We start from the raw sequence: 13,839 nt of genomic DNA, 5'->3' as shown, positions 1-13,839 counted from the left end.
TTAGACTGAGGTACAAAGAGATCAGCAATTTATTAAAGGTTAATAAATTATTCAGTGGTTGGGACTTAGGTTTCTGAGCTCCGGAATCACAACTTTCTATATAAACCCAAAAGAGCAGGCAAAAGAAACAACTCAGAAGTTCTGTGCACCCAGGAGACTTAGCATAATCAGTTTACCTGTGTCAGTTTCACGACCGTTTATAAATAGGGACGCTGCCTCACGAGAAAAGAACAGCTTCCCTATTCGTTTTTCATCTTCAAGCAAGGTAATTCACCATTCAAATCTATTCCGAAAGGGGCACGGAATTTATTTCGGTTGGCTCTGAGAAAGGATGGAGCTCTCCGCAGAAGCAGCCCCTCGGGGGTCTTCCTGGGGTTAGAAGTGTCCTAGGTTAGGTGTTGTATGTCCCTCAACCATTCGTTCTGGCCGCCTTCTTCATCAGAACCATGTTCAAAAAATCCCTTTATCTTCCTTTGACCCCGCTAGGCTGCTATCCAAAGGCATACACTCTAATCCTTCTAGCCTGTCTGGAGAGATTTAGCTCTCAGTCAAAAGAGTTTCAAAGAAAAGATTTTCAGCAGTCCTGGAAGGAAATGTATTGTTGTCTATAAAGAAATGGGTCATGTTTACTTGTTTTTGTGAGTGAGTCGGAGATGCTTCAGGAAATTTAGAAACATATATATAAGTGTTATCATCACTTCAATATTTCAGGGAGAAGAGAAATCATAAATTTGTACAAATTTAAATAAGTTGGAAGAGCTTGAATTGGGGAATATTCAGCACCAAAGAAATGCTCTTTTGTTACTTACTGTTCAGCACAAAATTAATTCGGATTAAGAAAACCGTGCCTAGTGAAAGTCCTAAGAGAATGTGCTTTCACAAGTCAAAAAAGAATGTTAAAATTAGATTAACTTCATGGTAATATAAAACAAATTTTCTCAGGGATACTTTAAAATTTGGCTCTTTGTTTCACCATCATTTAAAATATTCCTTTTGTAAACATATGTATACTTTTCAACTGCACAAAATTTGTATCTAAGAAAACAGCTTGGTAAGAAGCAAACTGTGCCCGAGAAATAATACACACTTTGGACTCACACCTGGATCCAATTCCAATTTGGCTGCTTACTGATCAGATAGACTTGGAGATATTTCTTAACTTCTCTGAAACTTCAGATTCCTCCTCTGTAAGAATGATAACAAAATACTTCCCTTGAGAGATTGCTGTGTAAATAAGGTAACATATTCACAGTGCCTAGCAGCTGGTAGACATTTTTAGAATGATGCTCTCCATTTTAAGTCTTGTTCCAATTTCCCTAAATGCCAGAATAATAGAGATTGAATTAAGAAGGTATTTACTCTGTGTTATTTATCTTTTTTGCTATGTTGACCTCTTTTCCCATAGTTTAGCCATTTCGTATATTTCTCATTTTGTTTCTCTAATGAACACTTTTAAAATGTGACCTGTGGTAAACCGAAAAAGAATCGCTGACTTTCCGTTTTCCTCTGGGAAAAGAAAATGCCAAATGACAATTACCGAAAAAGCAGTCGCCTCTCCCTAACTCCAACCTTATTGCTAATTTATAGATATTCAAACTCACAGTTATTTATGTCAAATGGCAGAGAAGTGTATCAATTTAGGGATTAATATGATGGAATAAAACATTAATTTTTTTCTCATCTCAATCAATTCTTTGTGTAGTTAACAATCATCTGTATGACTTGTAACAAAACACCAGAATTCTCTGAGAACCTAATTCCTCAACAACAGATGAGAAAGTGTTATTACAGGGATTAAAACCTGAAATGGCTGCAGGGACCAGACAAACATTCATGAGGCAAAAGGGCCAGTTGGGTATATTAACTGTTGACAACTAATTCAAGTCAAAAAAACAAAACAAAACAAAACAAAACGTGGCCCAAACAGTGACCTCCACTTTCAATGATCTTGTCAGTTTCCTTCTGCTAGGGTTCATCAGAAACAGGCCTTGTCTGTAATAAATGACTTTTATAGATTCCCTTTTACAGAGCTCAATGTGCCTATTATTACTGAGGTCTTGTGAGAATCAAAAAATTCTTAGAATTTCTGATCAGTAAAGATCATCAAAGTTACAGCAAGATATCGTATATCTATACTAGAGCTTAAGAGGGAGTGTGATGAAAGAAATATCTCTAAAAGGCCATTTTAAGATCATAAATCATTGCTTTCAAGGAGGAAACTACCATTCCGTGGTATCGATGACGCTCCAGAAGTCTCCCCAGGACTTAGGAAACTCACTATTACATACACAAGTAGTCACCTTGTCCAGATCCTCCCTCCTTTCCCTAACCTGAGGTATAACTGTATGCATCTTTACATGAGACGATGTGTATGTGCATGAATATACAATTGCCTGGCCTATTCCTTGCACTAGACAAAGGCCAGAACCTGTATTCTTTGACCGGTATTATCACTCCCAGTGATACTGTATTTTTATTAAAATATAGTTAATATACAATATTATATTAGTTTCAGGCATACACCATAGTTATTCAACATTAATACATGCAACAAGGTGATCACCCCGCTAAGTCTAGCAACCATCTGTCATTGTATAAGGTTATTAGAACATTAGTGGCCATATTCCCTATGCTATACATTATATCCCTGTGACTCATTTATTTTCTAACTAGAGATTTGTACCGTTATTCCCCTTTACCTGTTTTGCCCATTCCCACCACCCTTGAGCCCTCTGGCACCATAGGTTTTTTCTCTATGCCTATGAGTCTGTTTCTGTCTTGTATTGTTTGTTCATTGTTTTTTATATGTCACATATAAGTGAAATCATGCGGTATTTGTCCTTCTCTGTCTGAGTGATATTTAATTTAAATGTTCTTTAAATAAATACTTGATATTTGGTGATTAATTTAAAATCTGTGAACCTTTGTTGAGCATTTTGTCTATACGCACAGAGACTCATATCCAGTGACATAAGAGCTTACAAGAGACAAGATACATTGCCTGTTCTAACTCCATAACTCTAAGCAAACAGCCAACTTGCAATAACTATTTTAATTGAGCAGCCCTGAAACATAACGGTCTGTTTAGCAAGACAAGGCAGGAGAATGCACTTTTGAAGGATAATTATGGGTGGTGAGTAAGAGAGTGTCTAAGAAACTAATAAAGCTACAATACAGCAACAATCACTTTATTATTAGATGTTAAAGAACATCAAGGAAGATTTATATCTTCTTTTAACTTCACTCTGAGACAGTTTCAAATTTGATTGCTGAGTTGTTTCAGAGCAAAGCAGAAGTTCAAGAGGAGAATGTCTTTCAACAGACTTGTGATGATTTAGAGTAGGTTTAATCATTTTCTGCTCTCTCCAGGAAGATTACTGACGTGACTTAAGAAGCAGAATGTACACTGATTTTTATCCTCAGAGAGGAGGAGAGATGCTAAAAGCTCATTATGAACAAATGCGTTTGCATGCAGCCTACTTCATATTCAGAGCGAGAGAGCAGAGATTCACCACATGGAATCTGAAGCAGAGTATTTAGAATGCAAAACATGGTGAGGCTTCTAATGTAATAAACAGAATTCTTAGAGCCTTACGGCTGTTAGCATAGATGAGCTATTCTCTAGCTGCAACTTAATACCCACCTTAAATAAATTTAAAATTTGCATGTGAAGTGAAAAACAGTGGATCCTCTGTGCATCTGGGAATTTGGGTGGGATGTCTTTATTTTCTGAGTATAGACTATCATCTCACACTGCTTCACTTTTCACCCCGTAATTTGCAGGTAAGTGAAACTTCCCCAATTACCTGTATTCTGAATTTGCTTTACCTCCACTCTGAGCCATAGATAACACTTCCTCTAAAATGCTCATCCCACCCATCTCACAGGCGTAAGTCCTAATTATCCTCCAGGGCCCAATCCAAATACAACTCCTTTCAGAAAATCTTCCCTTATCTTCCCGAATGAAAGTAGCATTTCCCCTTTTGAACTCCCATAACTTTAAAATGTGCATAATGATATCACTTCCTATTTTACACTATGGCAGTATATGCATCATGTTTCTTATTTCCCCTACTGGCTCATCTCATTCAACTTTGTATCTCTCATAATACCTAAAAAACAGTCTTTTGTCCTTAATGGATTTTCCTTAAAATTCATCAGAGGAACCTAAAATTTCAATCACTGATATTATTAGGTTTACAGAAAAATGTTATATGATGATGGTCAGTTTTCATTTATTTATTCTACAAATATTTATTAGGTGGCTACTGGGTACCAAACACTGTTCTTGATACTGGGAATACACACATAAATAAATTATAAAAAATATAGTTATTACAATATATCACAAATTAAATTAAGATGATATGTTTGAGAATGGCTGGGTGAGGAGATACTACTTAAGGTGAAAACCAAATGACAAAAGAAGCAAGTAGCTATGATCAGGGAAAAAAAATATAGCATTCCAAGAAGAAAGGTGAGATAGAGCAAAGTTCTAAGGCAATGAAGTTTGACGTAAGTGTCAGTCAGGATTTGGAAAGGAAAGTAGAAATCGCTCCAAATATTTCAAGCAGAACGGGATTTAATTTATGGAAAAAGAGGCTTTGGAAATCTTTGAAAGGTTGTGGGATCAAATGTCAGAGATAGCCTTATGTAGCATTTTTAGAAAATCTGCACCTCCAGGAATCAAAAGGAGCTGCCAACAAAATATGTAATCCTCAGGAAGACATCAAAAAGAAAATATGAATGACATTACGAGAGTTTTGTATGTTGATGGAAATGATTCGGGAGCCAGAGATGAATTGGGAATACAGAAGGAAAGTAGGAAATTTCAGACATGCCATCCTTGCAAAGTCAATACGGGATGGGAACCAATGCACAGGTGGAGGGGTTGACCTTGACGGGAGTGAACACAGTTCATCCAGAGTAAGAAAAGAGAAGGCAAAGGTTGTAGGAATAGATGCAGGTGGCATTGTACATCTCGCAATAGGGAAAATTAAGTGTTCCTCTCTGGCAGAAGTTCTTTCTTTTCAATGCTGTATGAAATGAAGTCACTACCTGACAGTGCATTGTTGGAAAGAAAAGACGCAAGGATTGGGGTGAGAAAAGCTATGAAACAGTGATTCGAGAAAGTGGAAAAGCGAGAAAAATGATGTGAAAATTGAACAATGTTGAGTACCCACGTGTGATTCGAAATTATGATTTTAAGATGAAAGCGGTCATCGGCAAGTTTGGTTTTTTCCCCTCCACAAATGTTCAGCCGCAGGAATGCAGGCAAAAATAGGTAGACTGTGTGATTGAGACTTGAGACTTTGCCAAACGAGCATAATGTAGGGAGAGAGGGATGAGGTAATGATGGTAATGATGAAGAACGGAAGCGAGAAAGGAGAGATGTGAAAACGGGAGAGAGGTTTGAAAGGAACAGGTGGTAGTGTCCATGAATGGCACGTTTCAGTGAGACCTAGAGTGGCTTTCCAACCCCACGCTCGGGAGGCTTTTCCCATTGTGATGACTGCCTAATGACACCTGTGTGCTCTGAAAGAGTTAATGTATCTTCTAAAAGGTGACTTTTTTTTAAGTTCTGAAGAAAGTCAAACTGGATAAAAGCCATGAGGGTATCTGATCCTTTCTGAAGGTGCTCATCCAGAAAATGTGAGAAGATGATAGTTATCCAGAGAGAACCTCAGTGAAATACTTATAGAAAAAAAAAAATGAATTCTAGCTCCCCGGACTGAAAATTTACATTAGTCTTTAGAGGATTGATGCCAGTGAAGTCAGCAGTTCTCCCAGGAGGATAATGGGATCACGCCTTAATTCTCTTCATTTTTTAATTTTGAAGTTCTACCGCGAGGTACATCTGAACGAGTCAGCAGAAAGCGAATCTTGTGAAAGAGCTGGTCTGTGAAATGCACAGTGTTTATCACACAGCGATTGCTTGTCTGTTTGCAGCAGTTTTCGAAGTTTTCTGCAATGCCTAACTTTTTTATTTTATTTTTTTTTCTGCTTCCCAGAGAAAATAATTCTAAGGTGTCTACCTAAAGTATCAAGACATTCTTATCTTCCTCCAAAAAATTCAAGAGATTTCGTTATTCAGAATAACATGAACAAGTGTCAATCCACATTTTTCTCACACTTCACCATATTTTCAGGAACTTCTGATGAATTTAGGTTTGCAAGATAGCAAATGTCTGGTATGCAGATATAAACCAAAGCAAGAAATACAAATTAAATAAAAAACATCCTGTGGTTACAAATGTTCTCTCCGTGAAGGCACATCATGCAGAGGAAGCTGTCCTCATTGACAGCAAACAGTAGGTTCCCAGGACACTCTGGAGCGAACCTTCTAAAGCTATTTAGAGTTTTGTATTTTGTTTCAGCTTTCTTATTTGGTTTATTATGAGTTTTATCAGTGAAGAAATACAAATTAAGTAATGAGGAAACAGTAAAATCAATCTTTATCCCTGGAATTTCCAAATCACTGTGATCTACTTAAACCTGAGACTGACTGAGTCCTTCACTGTCTCTGAGTCAAATATGGATGTGTGTTCAAGCCCTTGTGCAGTTCTACTTCCTAGCAAATTTTTGACTATTTGCTAATTAAATAGTTGGAAGTATCTCAAAGTGTTAATTTGCATTGCTTTAGTAGTAATACTAAGCATCTTTTTATATGGCTTACTGGCCATTGTGTTTTGTCTTCTGTGATCTGCCTTTTCCCAATTTATTCCTTACCTCTTTTGTTTATCAGATTTTTTCTCAGTGACTTATAGGATTCCTATAAACATTATTAACCTCTTGTATGTTAATTATACGGCAAATATTTCCCCCAGGCAGGCATTTACATATTACGTGTATACATGGTTTCTTTGACTATACAAAGGTTTTTATTTGTCATAGAGCAGAATGTGCCAGTTTTCTCTTTTATGGCTTCTCAGTTTGGTTCATGCTTAGAAAGTCCTTCCACATTCCAAGACATAAAACTATTCTCCCAAATTTTCTTCTGGTGTTTTCCCAGGTCTCTCTGATGCCAACCCTATGCACCTAGCCATATACTCCAATGACAGCCTGCAAACCATATTGGTGAAGTGCACAAACACCAAAGCTCATTGCTTTGGTTCACATTCTGGCTTCACCTATTACCAACTGTGTGACCTTGAACATCTGGGAAAATCCATAATGATAGTTCGTACATCATGAAGTTGTCATTAGTATTAACAAACTCATTCACATGAAGTATTCAGAACGGCGTTCCATAAATATTCACCATGAGAAGGCACTGAACAACATCTATCTCTCTGAGTCTAGCCTGAGCACAGTTCTTGGCATACGGTTCACACTCAGCAAATAGAAACCTAATCAATTCAATCACAATGTTTTCCCTATTCTGCTTTTTCATAAATTATATAATACAGAATCTCTCTGGCCACAGTCCCCATAATCATTTCAGCAGCTCTTAGCATAAATAGTTGTTTGGATTCTCGGTTCAATCTTGAGGCTCTTAGATGAAACATGTGAAATAGTTTTGCAGTGGGATTTGAATCAGTCTGTGGCCACCGTTCTGCGGAAGGCAGTGAACACTTGTTAGTCTGAAGGCGTAAATAAAGACCTTGCATCTTTTTCTCACAAATTTTATTGATGCATTTTTCATCTCGTAGCCTCTACCTAGTAGTTCAGTGATGATTTGTGTGCTTATTGAGAATAATTCTCCATTCTCTGGCACCGGTAAGTCAGAAAGCTTTATAAGAAGGAAAAGAAGGAAATTTAAAAGGCATAAAAGTACAAAACCCCAGAGTTGCTGAAGTTATTCAGAGACTGAAGCCAGGAGCCAAGGCGGTCTGTCCCTCAACTTATCAGGTACACACTCGTTCCAACCCACGTCTAAACTGTAGGGACGCGACTGACTGCCTCAGCTCCATCTGCTGTTATTTCCCATGAGCCGCTAGAGCCAGAAAAAAACAGGCTCTTCCCACTTTCACAAGTTCTTTAAAGCCAGAGCACAAACCTCATGGTCTAGCCACCACAGGAGACGCTTGCTTCACACTTCCTCCCAGCCTTGTTCTTCTCAATCGATAGAAACTCGGGAAATTCTGACAATTCCAAGTGTCTCAGAAAACCTATCTCACTATTGGCAATTACCATCTTGAATGCCAGGAGCTCAGCCTTACCTTGCTCTCCTCAGTTCTTTCCTGTGGTGACAACTTGATCTCCTCTTGGTGGACAGATGTCTGTGCCTCACTAGGGGGGAGTCCATAAACCTGAAAATGCAAAGGGGAGAAGCACGTTCATATTTTTCCAAGACATTATCCTGACTAAACATGTATCGCGGCTTTGAGACGACCATCAGGCACGTTGTCTGACGGGAACAATGGGTGAGTGTGCCTGGCTGGAAACTAAGAGGGACCAGTAGGTCAGAGCAGTGTGATGGGAAGAACAATCTGGTCAGGCCCTGGAAGCCTTGAGTTTAATGTGATGCAGGACCAGAAGCTTTTGTTGCTTCCTTGAAGAAGGGCATTCTGATCCAAATGACACTTTGGAAGAGAAATCGTATACTTCATATAAAGACTGGGTGTGTATTGTGAAGGGTGAAGGTGGAACACGGTGAGGGGAACTGGGACGCCTGGGAGTCTGGTGAAATCATTCTGGGATAAAAAGAGTTTCTCTGGGATCAACAAGGCTTGCAGATCACATGGAAGAAGGGATACGGCGTACAGTAGCCACGTATGTATCATCTGAAAAAAATAATGAAATCTAACATTGAGCTCAAAGCCCATGTCTGTGTGGCAGAGGTTGCACAGACAGCTGAAGCCAGGATTGCTGCGTGACTCTCAGTCCCCCCGATGCATTCTCTACCTTTGTCTCATGCCCTTCTCTGCGGGCTGTGAAAGGTAGTGATCCTAGAGGCAGGCGCTACGATCACTCCTATTCCGCAGATGCCAGATGAAGCTCAGGGAGATTAAATAACACAGTCAAGGTCACATACTTAAGAAGTGGCAAAGCCAAGATTTGACCCTAGGCCCTCTGACTGGAGCCTGTACACTTAGGTGGCCCTTTAGGGGCCCTTCTTGTCTCTGAATAGACGCTGTCTGATTAAGGAAGAAATGAAGGACTTGGGTGAATAGACTATAGCGGCCAGTAAGGAAAAGGATTTAAGATGACTTCGAGGTTGAGCACAAGTACCAATGATGGAGATAAAACATTTTAAAGGGAATTGATAGTTTCAGAGGAGAAATATTTAACCTTTTCAGCCTCTCAACATCCATTGACTGAGAGTAAATTGAGGATCTAGGCACAAGTGTCCCCCAGGCACTGTGCAGGTTCCTGGAGATAGAGAAGCGAAGGACAGTAGTCCTTGCCTTCAAGGAAATCAAACTAGTCGGAGAGTGAGACTCTTTAATTACCACCATAATGAATTTGCTTAAGTTTAATACAATGTGCAATGCACACAGCTCAGGGTAAACACCCGGGGTGTTACAGAAGCTAAGAAGAAAGCACCTACTTGGGACAAGGACCAAGAAGGCTTCTTAGACAAAGTGGCACACACGCTGAGTTGTAATGGATAATGAATGGCATTAGATGGCAAGGTGGGTACATGGCGGTGAGCAAAGGGATATGCCAGGCGCAGGGGCAGCATGAACAAAGGCACGGAGTGGTCATCGGTGTGGTTCGAGGGCTTCGTCCTGCAGGGAATGAGGCACCATTTCAGAGTTTTACGTGAGTCAGGTTCATGATTCGTTCTGCATTTTGGCCAGGCCTCTGGCAAACGTGCGGCGGACATATTTGAGTGAGATAATCTGAGAAGCAGAAAAGACACATTGGGAAGCTCTTGAATAGATCCAGATAAGTAGTTTGAACCCTAGAAGTTGCCCATGGGTTTGGAGAATGAAGGCCAGACATGAGAATTACTCAGGTGCGAGGTCTGAAAATTGGGTGGGTGAGGCGAGACACGGTGGAGGTGAAGTCGAAGATAATAAACTGGGTCGTCCATGTAAATAGTGGTGCCACAAAAGAAATCAGAAAATATGAGCAGAGAAACACATTCATAGAGATAAATGTGGAGTTCAGTTGCGGACACTGTATCAGTTCTCTAGAGCTGCCACAAGAAATTACTAAAAGCTTAGTGGCTCAAAGCAATATAAAATTATTTTTTCAGAGTTTGGGAGTCCAGAAAACCCAAATCCAGGTGTTGGCAGGGTGAGTTCCTTTGGGAGGCTCTGAGGGAAAATTCGTTCCATGTCTCTTTCCTGGCTTCTGGTGGCTGCCAGTAACTCCTGGTGTTCCTCGGCTCATAGACGCATCACACCAATTTGTGCCTGGCCTTCGCATGGCCTTCTCCTGATGCCTCTATGTGTCTTCTTCTTTTCTGCCACCCGTCATTGGATTTAGGACCCACCCTAATCCAGGATGATCTCATTTCTAGATCCTTACCTTCATTACATCTGCAAAGACCCTTATTCCAAATAAGGTCAATTCTGAGTTCCAGGTGAGCATGTTTTAAGGCACCACTATTCAACCTATTATAGCCACTCTGAGAATACCTAGGGGTAGTCACAAGCTGAAGGAGGGGTCTGGGAACTGAGAGTCATCAGCATTTGAGTGCTAACTGAAACCAAGATAATGGATGAAAAACATAGAATGTGGAGGCTGGGAGCCAAGAACAAAATGTGAGCACATCGATACCTACTTGACAGGAAAAAAAAAAAAAGTGTCTACAGAGGCAATAAGAAGGCATAGTCATTTCAAAGAAAAAGCATTATCCCATGTCACCTATACATCTATAAATGATTGAGCAGTCACTATGTTTCAGGCTCTACATTTACTCAGTTCCCCGAGCAGGTGCTCACAATAGGTATTTTTATCTCCATGCTATACACAGAGACATGAAGCCTTGGGAAGTTGAAATAACTTGAGCAAGATCCAAGAACTAATTAGTGATGAACTCAGTAAGTGAAAATCTGTCTGATTCCAGAGCTTCAGTTCCTCTTCCTTAGTGCCCTTTTTGAAGTATTTCAACAAGGGGAAAATGTGAAGACAGAGAAAATGTTTTAAGATACCTTGGCAGGGACTGAGTTACTTATTCAGATCCATTGCTATCTTTTCCTTTTCTAACAGGATTTTGTTTTTTTGGAGAGAGTGATGTGCCAAGCTTTAGAAGACTTGTCTCTCATTCTTTTCTTGGAGATAGGATTGGCCATATGACAGAAAGGTGACCAATGAGATATAAGCAGAAATTGTTGGGTCTAGAATGTCTCCTTAAAAACATGGCTATCTAAGCCATAAAATGTCCTTTTGATTTTTACACTCTTTCTTTTTTCCTACTTCCAGGCATGTGGACATGATGGCTGGAGCTACAGTGACCATTTTTTGATCAAGAGGCAACTCTTTGATAGTCAAGTGCTAACCAAGGAGAAATAAAGATCAAAGGAGCCCAGGCCACTGGTGCCAATGCTGAGCTTCTGCATCGGCCCCAGGATGCCCCTTCCATTCTTAATGACATGAGAGAAAGAACACCCTCACTCATTTAGCCTGTTTTTCTGGATGTTCTGCAGCCGCCAGTGAAGTCACCAGTGTGGTGGTCCCTTCACACAGCCCCTGAAATGAAAGAAGACAGAAATGGCTACAGATACGTTTTAGGTAGGGAGGTAAGACAGTTAAGGGAGATTAAACTCGATCGCTTTAGTTTTTAGGATGAAGGAAGAGGTAATGTCACCGGAGATTGAGTGTGGTAGAGCTTGGAGCAGGGAGACTTTTAATCACTTTAATGGTGTGCTAACATGAAATACTGTACTCACTGCTGATCTAATGTACCTTGTCTACTTTGTGCTATAACCTGTCTTTGAAATAAAAACGGATAGCATTTTTCCCTTTCTGAACATAAAGAACATTTGGTTTTTGTAGTTGTGCATACTAATTCCACTCGGAAGCTCATTGCGAACCTTTTAAATTTTTCAGTGGTAATAATAATAACCTTCAAGCTGGTTTAACCTGAAGAACATTCTTTCTTTTTTTATATACTTCAAAAGAGCTACCAGAACCTTACTTGACCACAGAAAAATTTTCAAAGTGGATCTGGAGGCAGTCAAACAACAAGTGAAACTTTTGGGGTAAATATTAGCACTTATCTGAAAGAGCCTCTTCTCCAACAGTTTAAAAGAAAGTGATTGAGATAAGATTTCTGGGAAAAGCTCGAAGGTTTGTTTTGCCTTTCTAAGGTGTTTAATTAATTTTCTTAAGCCAATTTTTCAGTGTACCTGAAACAATCAATATTCTCCGATTTTTATCACTAGCTTCTTGGCTACAGTCCCTAAGTTCAGTGTATCTTGATTTATGCTCAAGCGCAGGTAGTTGTGAGATGAATTTTTATTTTTATCAGGACCGCCTTTAAGTGTAGGATCCCATGGTGTTTTTGTTTTTCTAGCAGAGATCATATTATTAGGAATACACCCTTTTAGGAGAAAATATTTTTATTCTCCAAAGTACTTTATTAGTGATAATTCGATCTGAGATATCATCAAATTTAACTTATGAAGCATTGAAATAATACATAAGGGGGGAGGCAGAGAATAGGAATCACTGCAAAATCTGCGACATCATTATCAAATAACAAGATGACACACACACATATACACATGCTAAGGCTATAAAAGGTAAATGATGAGATTACTGGGTGCATCTTGACTTTTAATGTTTTAATATTACTACTGATGTGTTTTTCTTCCTACTCCTCTGTGAGCTAGCAGAGAACAAAGATGGTTTACTGTTCATCTTTGTGTCCTCAGTATCAAGCAAGCACAATTCCAATTACATAGCGAGTCCTCCATAAATGTGTGTTGGCTAAATAAATAAATAATTGATTGAGTCGATAAGAGATGTCTCACAATTCCTTCAACAAGCATTTCTTGCGTACTGCCCATGTGTTAAGTATGGTGTTAGGCATTGAGAATGGAATCAAACATTAAGAAGCCATATGCTATACTCAGAGCTTGCTCTCCCCGCACCCACACACGTGAACACTTACATACAACATTATGTAATTAGTCTGTCAATGCAAGTAAATACCAAATGCAAAGGAACGATGTACAAGGAAATACATGGAGGTCGAACTGTCAGAATTTGGAAGGTGATGAGTTAGGGAATTATAGGAAGAATACAGAAGCAAGAATGATTCTGAGGTTGGTGCTTAACTTAGGGGTGATTGGTCCCTGATACCACCATTCTCCTCTTGGCTGCTATAAACTCAACTTTTTTAGATTCGACATGTATATGAGATTATACAGTTTTTTGAAAATCTGTTTCTGGTTTGTTTCACTTAGCATAATGCCCTCTGGGTTCATCTATATTGTTGCAAATGGCAGGATCTTCTCTTTTAAGGCTCAATGGTATTCCATTTTACATATTACATATACAATATTTACTACATAAAAATAGATAATATATAAATGGGTAAATATATGTGTATATATGGTGTGTATGTATATGTAGATCACAATTTATTTACCTATCTATGGACACTTAGGTTGTTCCATATCTTGGCTATTGTGAATAACGCTGCAATGAACATATGAGCACAGATGTCCCTTTGGTAATGATTTCATTTCCTTTGGCTATATACCCAGAAGAGGGATTGCTGGATCATATGGTGGTTCTATTTCTAATTTTTTAAAGAATCTTTTTACTGTTTTCCATAATGGCTATACTATTAAGGTTTTTATGACAGAAGTGTGCAACAAGAAGCAGAATTTGAATCTGCCTTAGAGAGAGGCCTGGGCAAGATATATAAAACAGGACATCATGAACACATACAAAGAGTATTAGAAACAGTAGCAATAAAAGAACTAATTCCAG

General features: G+C 39.1%; 1 long non-coding RNA gene across 1 annotated transcript in view; it reads right to left on the bottom strand.

Annotated features, from left to right (window-relative positions):
- The window catches only part of LOC120595436 (uncharacterized), a 94,964-nt gene that overhangs the window by 69,531 nt on the left and 11,594 nt on the right, over positions 1–13,839 (bottom strand). Inside the window, exon 2 of the long non-coding RNA XR_005650824.1 lies at positions 8,163–8,252. This is a non-coding gene — a long non-coding RNA (uncharacterized LOC120595436). The remainder of the gene's footprint in view (positions 1–8,162; positions 8,253–13,839) is intronic.

Source organism: Pteropus medius, unplaced genomic scaffold, assembly GCF_902729225.1.
Source record: "Pteropus medius unplaced genomic scaffold, Ma_sr-lr_union100, whole genome shotgun sequence".
NCBI lineage: Eukaryota > Metazoa > Chordata > Mammalia > Chiroptera > Pteropodidae > Pteropus > Pteropus medius.
Note: the sequence above shows the minus strand (reverse complement) of the source record. Positions and strands in the feature narration are given on the sequence as shown.